At 38.5% G+C, this 9548-nt stretch overlaps 1 long non-coding RNA gene across 1 annotated transcript; it reads left to right on the top strand.

Annotated features, from left to right (window-relative positions):
* The first annotated feature begins 6921 nt into the window (after positions 1-6921).
* Positions 6922-9268, top strand: LOC108799151. Its single transcript, XR_001942004.1, has 3 exons — positions 6922-7045; positions 7451-7507; positions 8941-9268. It is a non-coding gene; the product is annotated as an uncharacterized LOC108799151 (long non-coding RNA).
* Positions 9269-9548: the final 280 nt, after the last annotated feature.

The raw sequence follows: 9548 nt of genomic DNA, 5'->3' as shown, positions 1-9548 counted from the left end.
GGTGTAGATGGAGTAATCTGTTGCACCTTTTCTATCTGACAACAGAAAATCTGCAGATAATTGTAAGGTGTATGGCCAGCTTTAGACACATTTGCACAGGTCTGAGACACTTTTAGCATTGGAGAACTCCTATTTTTCACAGATGCACAATTAGGAGGTAGTCGGAGGCAGGTTTTTGTTTTGTCGCAGTCCTACTATAGAGCAGCAAAAGGAATTCCTGAATCAAGCTGAATTGTTGTAGTTTAATCTACCTCATCTGTCTTGCTGCTTTCTGTCTAGCACTGCCATGCTGTGTGACAGAATTGATGTCCCCGATTTTTTGTATTTTATGACAGATTGCCTTAAAATTTGCCCCTGGGCAGCCCTCTACAAGTGCACCAAGCACAATGCTGCCAAGGTCAATAACACTTTGTACCTAGGCAACAAAATATATAATTACATGTCTTCCTGTTATGTACCCAAATCCCACAGCTTAGCTTTGTAATCGTGATTGCCTTACTCCTATTTCCTCTACAGTGACACGTTTACTGTAGACCGACCAGATGCTTTGCATGCTTCTTTTCCTGTTTATAATATGTTGCTTGGCAACAATGCCCTCAAAGTTGTATTTTTTTTGTTTCTTTATTAACCACAACTTGCTACATGTTGGCAGCACTGAATAAATCAAGCTATGCAGATTGCAAAAAAGACAGAATGTTTAATAATTGTATGTCATTCAGGGGATTGCATACACCACATTATACAAATCATTAATACAGGCTATGAGCAAATAGACACACTGGTGAGCGTTCCACCATGTCTTTGCCTAATTGTTCTCCATTATTTAAAAGGTAACACGCATAATAGAGGGATACTACACCTCAACCAAGTAGCTGAAATATTAAACAATCTAATTAAATCATACCTCCCAACTTTCTGAAAAGACAAAGGGGCACCTTCCAGCGCAGCGGACTATTAAGAATTTGTATACCAAAAATTATTGGTTACACCCAGAATAGTGTGTGTGTGTTTTTTCCCACCATTACTTTTGCTTTATACTGGCTTTTCATAACCACAAACAAGAGATAAAATAAAGGTTTTAGTGCATAATAAAGTTGGGTACACAAAGGAATCAGCCGAAGTTCACTGCATTTGTTTATTCCTTCGGCAAAAGTTGATCATTAGATTGACTATTGCCGAAGGAACATGTTGGAAAATCTTCAACCGTACGGAGCTTGCGGTCAATCAGCAGCCACTTTCAGAATTCAACAGAAACAGCATGGGAGTAGTCCACCCATGCCGTTCAGCGTGGGTGGAAGAATTTGTTCTATTTTTGTTTTCGTGCAGCCCCCGGGTTGTATGAAACAAAATGCACCAGTGTATACCCTACTTAGCACTTTTGGTAGTTGCATATTTCCTTTGGTAGATATTTGTATATCGCACCTAAAAAGAGGGACAATGGAAGAGGAAAGGGGAACGGGGATTTGGATCCAAATGAGGGTTGGCTCCTTCAAATGAGTGACAGTTAGGAGGTATGAATGTATAGTTTATAGTGTTCAGCCCGTGATATACTGGAAAATGAATACATGGAACAATAGAGAAAAGTCTTTGGAATGAGCCACTGTGAAAATTCAAATATAACCTCATTTGTTAAGTAACTAAATCTCAAATATCCATAACATACATTTAACAAATAGAAAAAAACAATAAAAGAAGAAAAAGTTGCAAAATTTCTATAGCAGTGCCCTGCCAATAAAGAAGCAAAAAAGGAATTGTATAGCAGTCAGAGTGAATAATAGCATTAATAAAGAAGAAAATTACATTACATTATATTGATATATTTTTTTTTTCCCCGAGTTCTAACATTTAGGGTGTATCTCTAGACAAAACCTTTTCTAGTGTTGGATATAGTGGTTAGGGGGGTTGGAACCACTGTCAATTTTTTTATTGCCCAAGTCCCAATTAGAGTAATTTGTACTAGTGACCATTTTTACGGTGAAAGAAAGTAAGGGGAAATTCAACATTTTTAAACGAGCAGCAAGGCTGTAACCTACTAATCAATCGATAATTAGAATAGTTGTCACCTATTCTCATTATTGATTAGTTGGTTGGATCCCCTAGCTCTCTTCTCCATGCTGGCAGGAGGGCACAGCAGCACCCGTCCACTACCTGCTGCCGTCTGGGGAATCTGCCACTGGCAGCTGTCATACCCTGGCTGAAGCTATTAAAGCACCGTGTGCTTACAATAAAGCCAAGTAATTTTCTGTTTTGGCCTGACAAATTCTGCTGCAGGAGGTGCGTTGCAATGCCATTCATTACCGGAGCGTTCCAGTGCAGTGCGATTGCAGAAAATTGTGCATGCAGTTTTATTCTGACAAACTGTGCTTGCAACACTGCGTTTGTGTATTTTATTTTAAATTAAGAATGGTATTTTTTTTAAATTTTTTTTTATCCGATTCATCGAACCAATAATTGCCCAACTAATCGATTTTTTACAAAAATAATCATTAGTTGCAGCCCTAAAATGGTTGATGTGGTTTGTTCTCATTGGTGTTCAGACTAAAATATATATTTACTACAGACTGTATTGCATTCCCAATGGATGTGATGTGGTCAAAAGCAAAATAAAAGAAAATAATTCATTTGTCAGAACTGCTAGTACTGAACAGAAAATTGGACAGTCGTATGCTGAATTTAGTAACCTTTTAGAATGCATGTATTTGCCATAATGGTCTGAGGATTGTAAGAGCAAATAATGATTGCTATTGTTTGAATTCATTAGGCGGCTCCTAATTCATACTAACAACCTGCAGGGGATTCCAGTGAAAACAAATGCTGCCGTTTTTATGTCACGTGTACTGTGTGATTTATCATCCAAGTTTCATAGATGCACTACCTAGAGTGGCAGATGTTGTTTTCTTTTTTCTAAGCTGTGCACACTACACTATTGATACATGTTTGCTATTGCTGCTCTAGTTGACGAAGGCAAACGCATTGACCAATGATCTTATTTTGCTGTATATGGTATTTCAGAATAAATCTATCCCGTGCTTATTTGTATAGCTATATATAGGTTAAATAGAAATGTGTAACCTCAAGATTTTGTTTTTTGTATTCTTTTAGAACCTGATGGTAATCAAAAAGGTAAGTGAAACATTCCCTTTTATTCATCTCCTGTTAACATACAATACAATGATCTGAAATTCTTGTTTGGTTTAAAGGGTCAGTTCATTCTGAAGTTTTTGGCAGAATATGATTTGTTGAACCACCAAGCACTTTACCATCTCTTGGGCATACCTGTGATGAGATCTTAAGATCTGCTCACCTTTCATAGTCCCAGTCACTCTCCAGTACTTGATTTGTTATGTATTGCAAAAAATGCAATATGAGTGTGAGCTCCCCGATATGGGAAGCAATCCCTGAAACTTCAAAGTGGGCGAACATGAAACCAAAAACTATTTCCTTACTCAGTCAGACTGCACGTAGAACTCAGATGTCACTTTTATTGTGGACTGACCTTGTTTAGCGTTACCATCACATATGCTTTGTGTGATGAATTTTGCACTACAACACCATATTTCAGTTTGAACTAACTCTGATACGTACTACGTAATTGCACCTTACACTATTATTATCCAGATGATTAAAAAATGAGTCAAATATGGTTCAGTCAGATGCTTGGTTGGTGATCTCTGCACTTTACCTAGGGCAGGGATGTCCAAACTCCGGGCCCCCAGCTGTGGTCAAACTACAAATCCCATGAAGCATCTCTCTCCGGGAGTCATGTCTGTGAGAATCTTGCAAAGCCTCATGGGATTCGTAGTTCCACCACAGCTGGAGGACTGCAGTTTGGGCATCCCTGACCTAGGGTGTCTGCACACCTGTTAAGCCATTATGAGTAATGATGTGCAGGGGCTCAATGTAAACCCACTTCAGCAAAGCCCTCGCAAAACTGTGCACAGTCAGGAACTATGGCAGGCAGATCTCAACTTTGGAGTATTTATTTAAGACATAATGCTATAGCAGGATTATAAGACCGGTGGCTGTTAAAGCCACAATGGGGGTGGGGGGCTCCATATTAATGACCAACAAACATTTAGCCATATAGATTAAAAGAAGACAGGTGGACTGGGCCCAGCATACTCTCACCCTCTCTAACGTATCAATTTTGGATGAACTGGCCCTTTTAACAGCGTGTGTGTGTGTGTGTGTGTGTGTGTGTGTGTGTGTATAACATGCATTACAAGCACCACTTGCCCGCACTAAGCTTATGCTGACCATTCTATTTTACATTATAAAAAAAAAAAGCTATGCTTACAATTTTTGAATTGTGCCTGCCTTTTTTTTCTTTTCCTGCTTTCAATGTAATGCATAGTTGCTTTTGAACGTAATTTCTAATATTTGCAAAATTCCAGTTCAGTGTTCTGCTTTTTCATCAGGAAAATATAAATGTGCATTCAAAATTATGCACCTTTCTTACATTAGGAAACGTATTGAAGTGTTTTATTTAGTTTATTTTTTTTTAAAGTGTTTTTTCTTTTTTTTTACATTTCTGCCATGAATGAGTAACAGTTAAAGGAGAACTATGAGGTGAGTGAAAATCACTCATCCTCATCGCTCGAGCTGATGTGTGACAATGAAACTGTCACATGTCGGCTCAATAGATCGGCAATAGATTTCCCACTTCTCGATCTTCCTGCACAGAGCGTCAGTCACCACTCCCTGCAGGGATCCCCCCCCTGCTCGGATCCGATCCTCCAGTGCGACTGGAGGAACAGACGAGGGAGGGGGGCGGGTACAGCTGGATCTGCCTCTAGATAGGCAGAGCCAGATGTCATACACGTAGCTGGGCGGATCTCGACAGCATTGTCGGGATCCGTCCCGTCTGCGGCGGTCCTCGGTATACTGGGAGCTGTAGCTCGCGATCTGAGTTTTGGGACACAGGAGGAGGTTGGTATATGTCCTCCCGTGACCCTTAAGAGAACTATGGGGGAAAACACTTACTCCATAGTTCTCCTTTTAAGTAAATTAATTAGTAGATGCGTAATATTATTTTTTTGTTTGTTTACTCGGGGAAGGGAGGGATTGTCATTGGATCCCACTGATCCTACATATCTTGCTTGTAAATTTTGATAGGCCGTGCCCTGCAGCCATCGTCTGGTATGTTTTTTTTAGACATTTTCTTATCTCATGGGTTATTGTCTTCTGGTTGTTGTTGTTGTGATGTTTTTTTTTTTTCTTCCAAAATCTCTCTTCCATTTTAATGTAATTAAAAAAAAAATGTGAATCCAACAAAAAAAAAAAAGTTAACATAGTTCATTGTCGGTGACTTGCCTCTGCTGTCCTTCTCCTTGTACGTTTTGTCTGTTACTAGTTCATCACATTAACTTTCTTTTGTGTAATGCATGTTTCTTTTTGCATGTCTGTGGTCTGTATGCATAATTATTAGGAATGTTTGCACAACAAAACCGCATGCAGATGACTATTATTTTTGTATTTGACAGGTGGAGGAGAAGATGAAGTTCAAGGACCAGGTACTGTGTTTTTTTTTTTTTCCGTTATATCCTATGTATATAAGCGTTTACAAATAAAACGTTTATTACCCCAGTGGACAAGAAAACTACAGGCTGATGAGCAGTAGTAAATCCACACATGCATAGAAACACTTCTGCCCCCACATGTCCAAATACACAGCAAAGAGACCTCGGTGCTCAGTCAGGGCATCAGTCAACCCTCGACATTCAAACTCTGCGCATTCTAGGACACAAAAGGGATCCTTTAACATCTCCAGTTCTTTATTTTATATTGGCAGATAAAAACTGCAAGCAAGTTAAAAACTGCTGATACTTTTCAGCCCACACCCTGGGCCTTAGTCATAGCTATACTGAGGCCTGGGATATGGGCAGAAATGCATCAGCAGTTTTACTTCATGTTTTTATCTGCCAATATTAAATCAGTATTTGAGTTTTTAAAGCATCCCTTTTATGTGCAAGAGTGTGCTGAGTTTGTGATGAGCAGTAGCGTTCTTGGGGAGAGGACTGCCAGCCCCAGGTACCGCCATTTAGAGGGCATGTGCTGATATCTACAGTTCTGGAACACTCTCTGCATTGTGACCATCTGCATATGACGTATAACTGATGTCATATGCAGATCAAAGGTCACACCTTTGATCTGCATATGACTGAAATATTAATTACACTGTAACAATACATTGGTGCACTGTATTACTCAATGACACTTGCAGACTATCTGCAAGTGTCGTTTTACCTCAGAGCGGTTGCTTTTTCACAACTCCTTCTGCTATTCAATATGGAAGACTTGCTCCAAATTCAACACGTGTATCATTTTCATTTTTAGTACTGACGCAGGCAACACATTTGCTCAAAGCATTCTGCAACATGAAAGCTGGCTCCTGCACATTGTCCACCCCTCCCCATCCTTTCCTGTTGCATGTATAAATATTCTGTATAAAAGCTAAGCACACCGTAACAGCCTGAAATCTCATTCTGATGTTTGTCTGTTCCCGTGCTGCAGTAATACTTTCTATCAAATTATGAGTTGTTAATTAATACCTATACAGGTTTTCTCTGAACCCTAAATTACTTTGACACTCCTTACCGGCACATACATTAATTTGTACCACGTTGCGCTATTTGTCACACTACAAGACAGATCTCTAATGAATATCTAGGACACACTCTATGAATTTCACAGACTGTGTTGTCACGTCAAAGAAAGAAGGTCGAATGCAGCATGTTGAAAGGAAAAAAAAAAATGGAAATGTGCATGTACTCCAGAGATGTACAAATATCATCCCCTTTTTTTTTTTTTAAGTGATGTACACGTTAATACATTTTGCTCACCTGATGGCGCAGGCTGTCAACACGGTGGTCAAATTTGCCTTTCAAAATTATTTTTCCTGACCGTTGTGTACTATGTTTTGTTTGTGCAGAAAAGCAGAGCGTCATAGCTGGTGTTTTAAGCGCTTTGGGCGTCGCTGCTGTTGGCGCAGTATCAAGTTTCATCGCCTACCAGAAGAAAAAGCTTTGCTTTAAAGGCCAAGCAGGTACGTGCCTATACCATATGCCACAAAGTGTCTCTTCGGTGTAGGAACCAGCCCGAAAAACATTTGAAAGAACAGTGACTGCCGCTCTCTGGGCATGCTCACAGTTGTGGGTGCTGGCTTTCAGAATACAATAGCCACCGGGGAGATTTCCCCATTCACGCTGTTTCAAGTAAAGTGTATGACCAGCTTTACTATGGGAAAAATACATAGATGGTTTGTGGCACAAAGCCTTGTAAAGTCTTCTACAGGAACACAGATGAAATGAATACCTTCCTGGGTTTGGCAAATGACCACACTATACTAGAATGTTTTATTCAACATATTTTAAAGTGAAACTTAGTCACAAGATATTATTATATGATGGGGAGCTGTTGAGGTCACTTTTTTTTTCTCATTCAATTCTAGAAGATCCAGAAAATGTGAACATGGACAATCAAAAAGGAGACCAAAATGACCCACAAGGTGAGTTCTTAGGTTTATTTCAAGACAGTGGAAAATATATTATTGCTTTACTACTGTACCTCTCATAATTCATTATTTTTACATGTCCGTGTTTGCTATCTGCTTATCCTAAATGAATGGTTAAAATATTGATATAGAAACACTTATTTTTTTTTATAGTTTAAATACGTTTTTCAGAAACACACATTGACCGTCAGCAATTCTTTTTTCTTTTCATTTATTGCCTTTTATAGTAAAACCTTTTCATTGCTCAACCATGTGAACTAAGCAGAACCTTCATAAAAGATTTGTTTTCTTCAAAACATTCAGCTTTAGCAGAGAACATGGCTGTTACGGATATGCTAATTTAGACTTTTTTTTCCATAGATAGACTGGAGGTTGACATAACATATCACTAGTTGCTGACGTATTTAGAGAGCAGTGACCTCAGAGGATGTGCAAAATTATGATTGAGAGCCCGGCTTTACATTCTCAATGCTTTGCACAATGGCAGAACCCATAGGGGGAATATTTGGGTCTCAGGGGCAGTCTTGCGCAGAGTTTTTGTTGTCCCAATATGTAGCTCAATGGTTTTTCTGGCTTTAGTAAATAATGGGAAAGAAAATCATTGCTCCTAATGCTATTCTTTTACAGGAAGCATCACCGGTATAAAATAGGTTTTCAAAAGCTACTGTATGTATAGTTTTTGTATTCAAGAGGTGGTCATACAAGCAAAGGGGCCTGTGTACTTAATCTTAAAGGAAAGCTTTTTGGATGCTGACTTTCTACAAATAGATGCCTGGCTGTCTGACTATTTTCAGTCTCACTCACCCGGAACAAACATGCAACTAGAATGTTTCATAGTTATTCCAGGTGAGAAAGTGTTAAAGCTAGTGAGACATCCAGACAACTAACATTACAATCAGCCTTGCAGCCTTCATATTCTGTTCTCATAGTTTCACTCTAAGCCTAATCTTGTTTGTTTCTAACACATGTATTTGGTTGCACCAAAATTCTAGCTGTGTGCGCAGTATTCTGTTAGCTTAGACTGTTTGTTCAGCTGACAGCCTTCCCGAACCATTAATGGTTTATTCTTTTGTTTACTCACCAGTAATAGGCATTTAATAAAGATCAAGATCTATAGTTAAAGGATAAAAAATATATATATATATATATATATTACACATACATTATATACACATTATATATATATATTGCATTGTGACTCTGTGGTTACTTTTGAAGCTTGATATTAGATGAGTAGATGTGCACAGAAAGGGAAAAACTAAAGTGTTACTAATAGGGAGGCAACAAGCTCTTTGACTTGTTTCTTACTATAAGATACTGGCTATTCTTTGCAGTGCACAGGAGTGGTGGGGCTCCCTACATTCTCTAATCTTAGTATTGCATTTTGTATCACTCGGTGTTCACAACTGTGCATTTTAAATTTTCAGCTCAAATGAACCTACTTGCAAAATAAATGGCAGAATTCAAGATGGCCATCACATCCCAGAGAAAAAGTATTCTAGAAGAAAGAAATGAAATTTTACCATTGGTGCATTTCAAAACTAGATGAAAATCCACTAACGTTCTTCAGAAAATGGTCACAAGCACAGTTAAGAAAAATTGTGGACTCTTTTGTACTAGAATGTCTTGTGTCTCCTATAGATTTGGGTATGGAACACAGACTTTAGTTTCTCTGGGAAAGTTGCACCTGGAACATGTCCAATTCACTTTTATTTTCCATCAATTGATTTTAACATTGCCCATTTTAGAGTAAACCGAGAAGTTAGGACTTTTTTTTCCCCCCTTTTTAATATGCAATTCCAAAATGTATCTAAATGTAAAATGATAATATCTGTGCTTTACCAATCATCATTTCTTTTTTTCTTTTTTTTTTTTGTTAAAATATGTTCGGTGGAGCTAAAACTGCTCCTACAATAGCAAAGGAAGTTTAGGTTGCTTTAGACTCAATTTGCCAAGCATTACACGGGGGTAGAGCACAGGTGACTGTCCATACTTGATCAGTACTGTCCATGATACTGAACTTGTTTGCTAAACA

The sequence above is a fragment of the Nanorana parkeri genome, unplaced genomic scaffold, assembly GCF_000935625.1.
Source record: "Nanorana parkeri isolate BGI_ZX_2015 unplaced genomic scaffold, ASM93562v1 scaffold1643, whole genome shotgun sequence".
Classification (NCBI taxonomy): domain Eukaryota; kingdom Metazoa; phylum Chordata; class Amphibia; order Anura; family Dicroglossidae; genus Nanorana; species Nanorana parkeri.
This window is presented reverse-complemented; position numbering and strand designations above follow the sequence as displayed.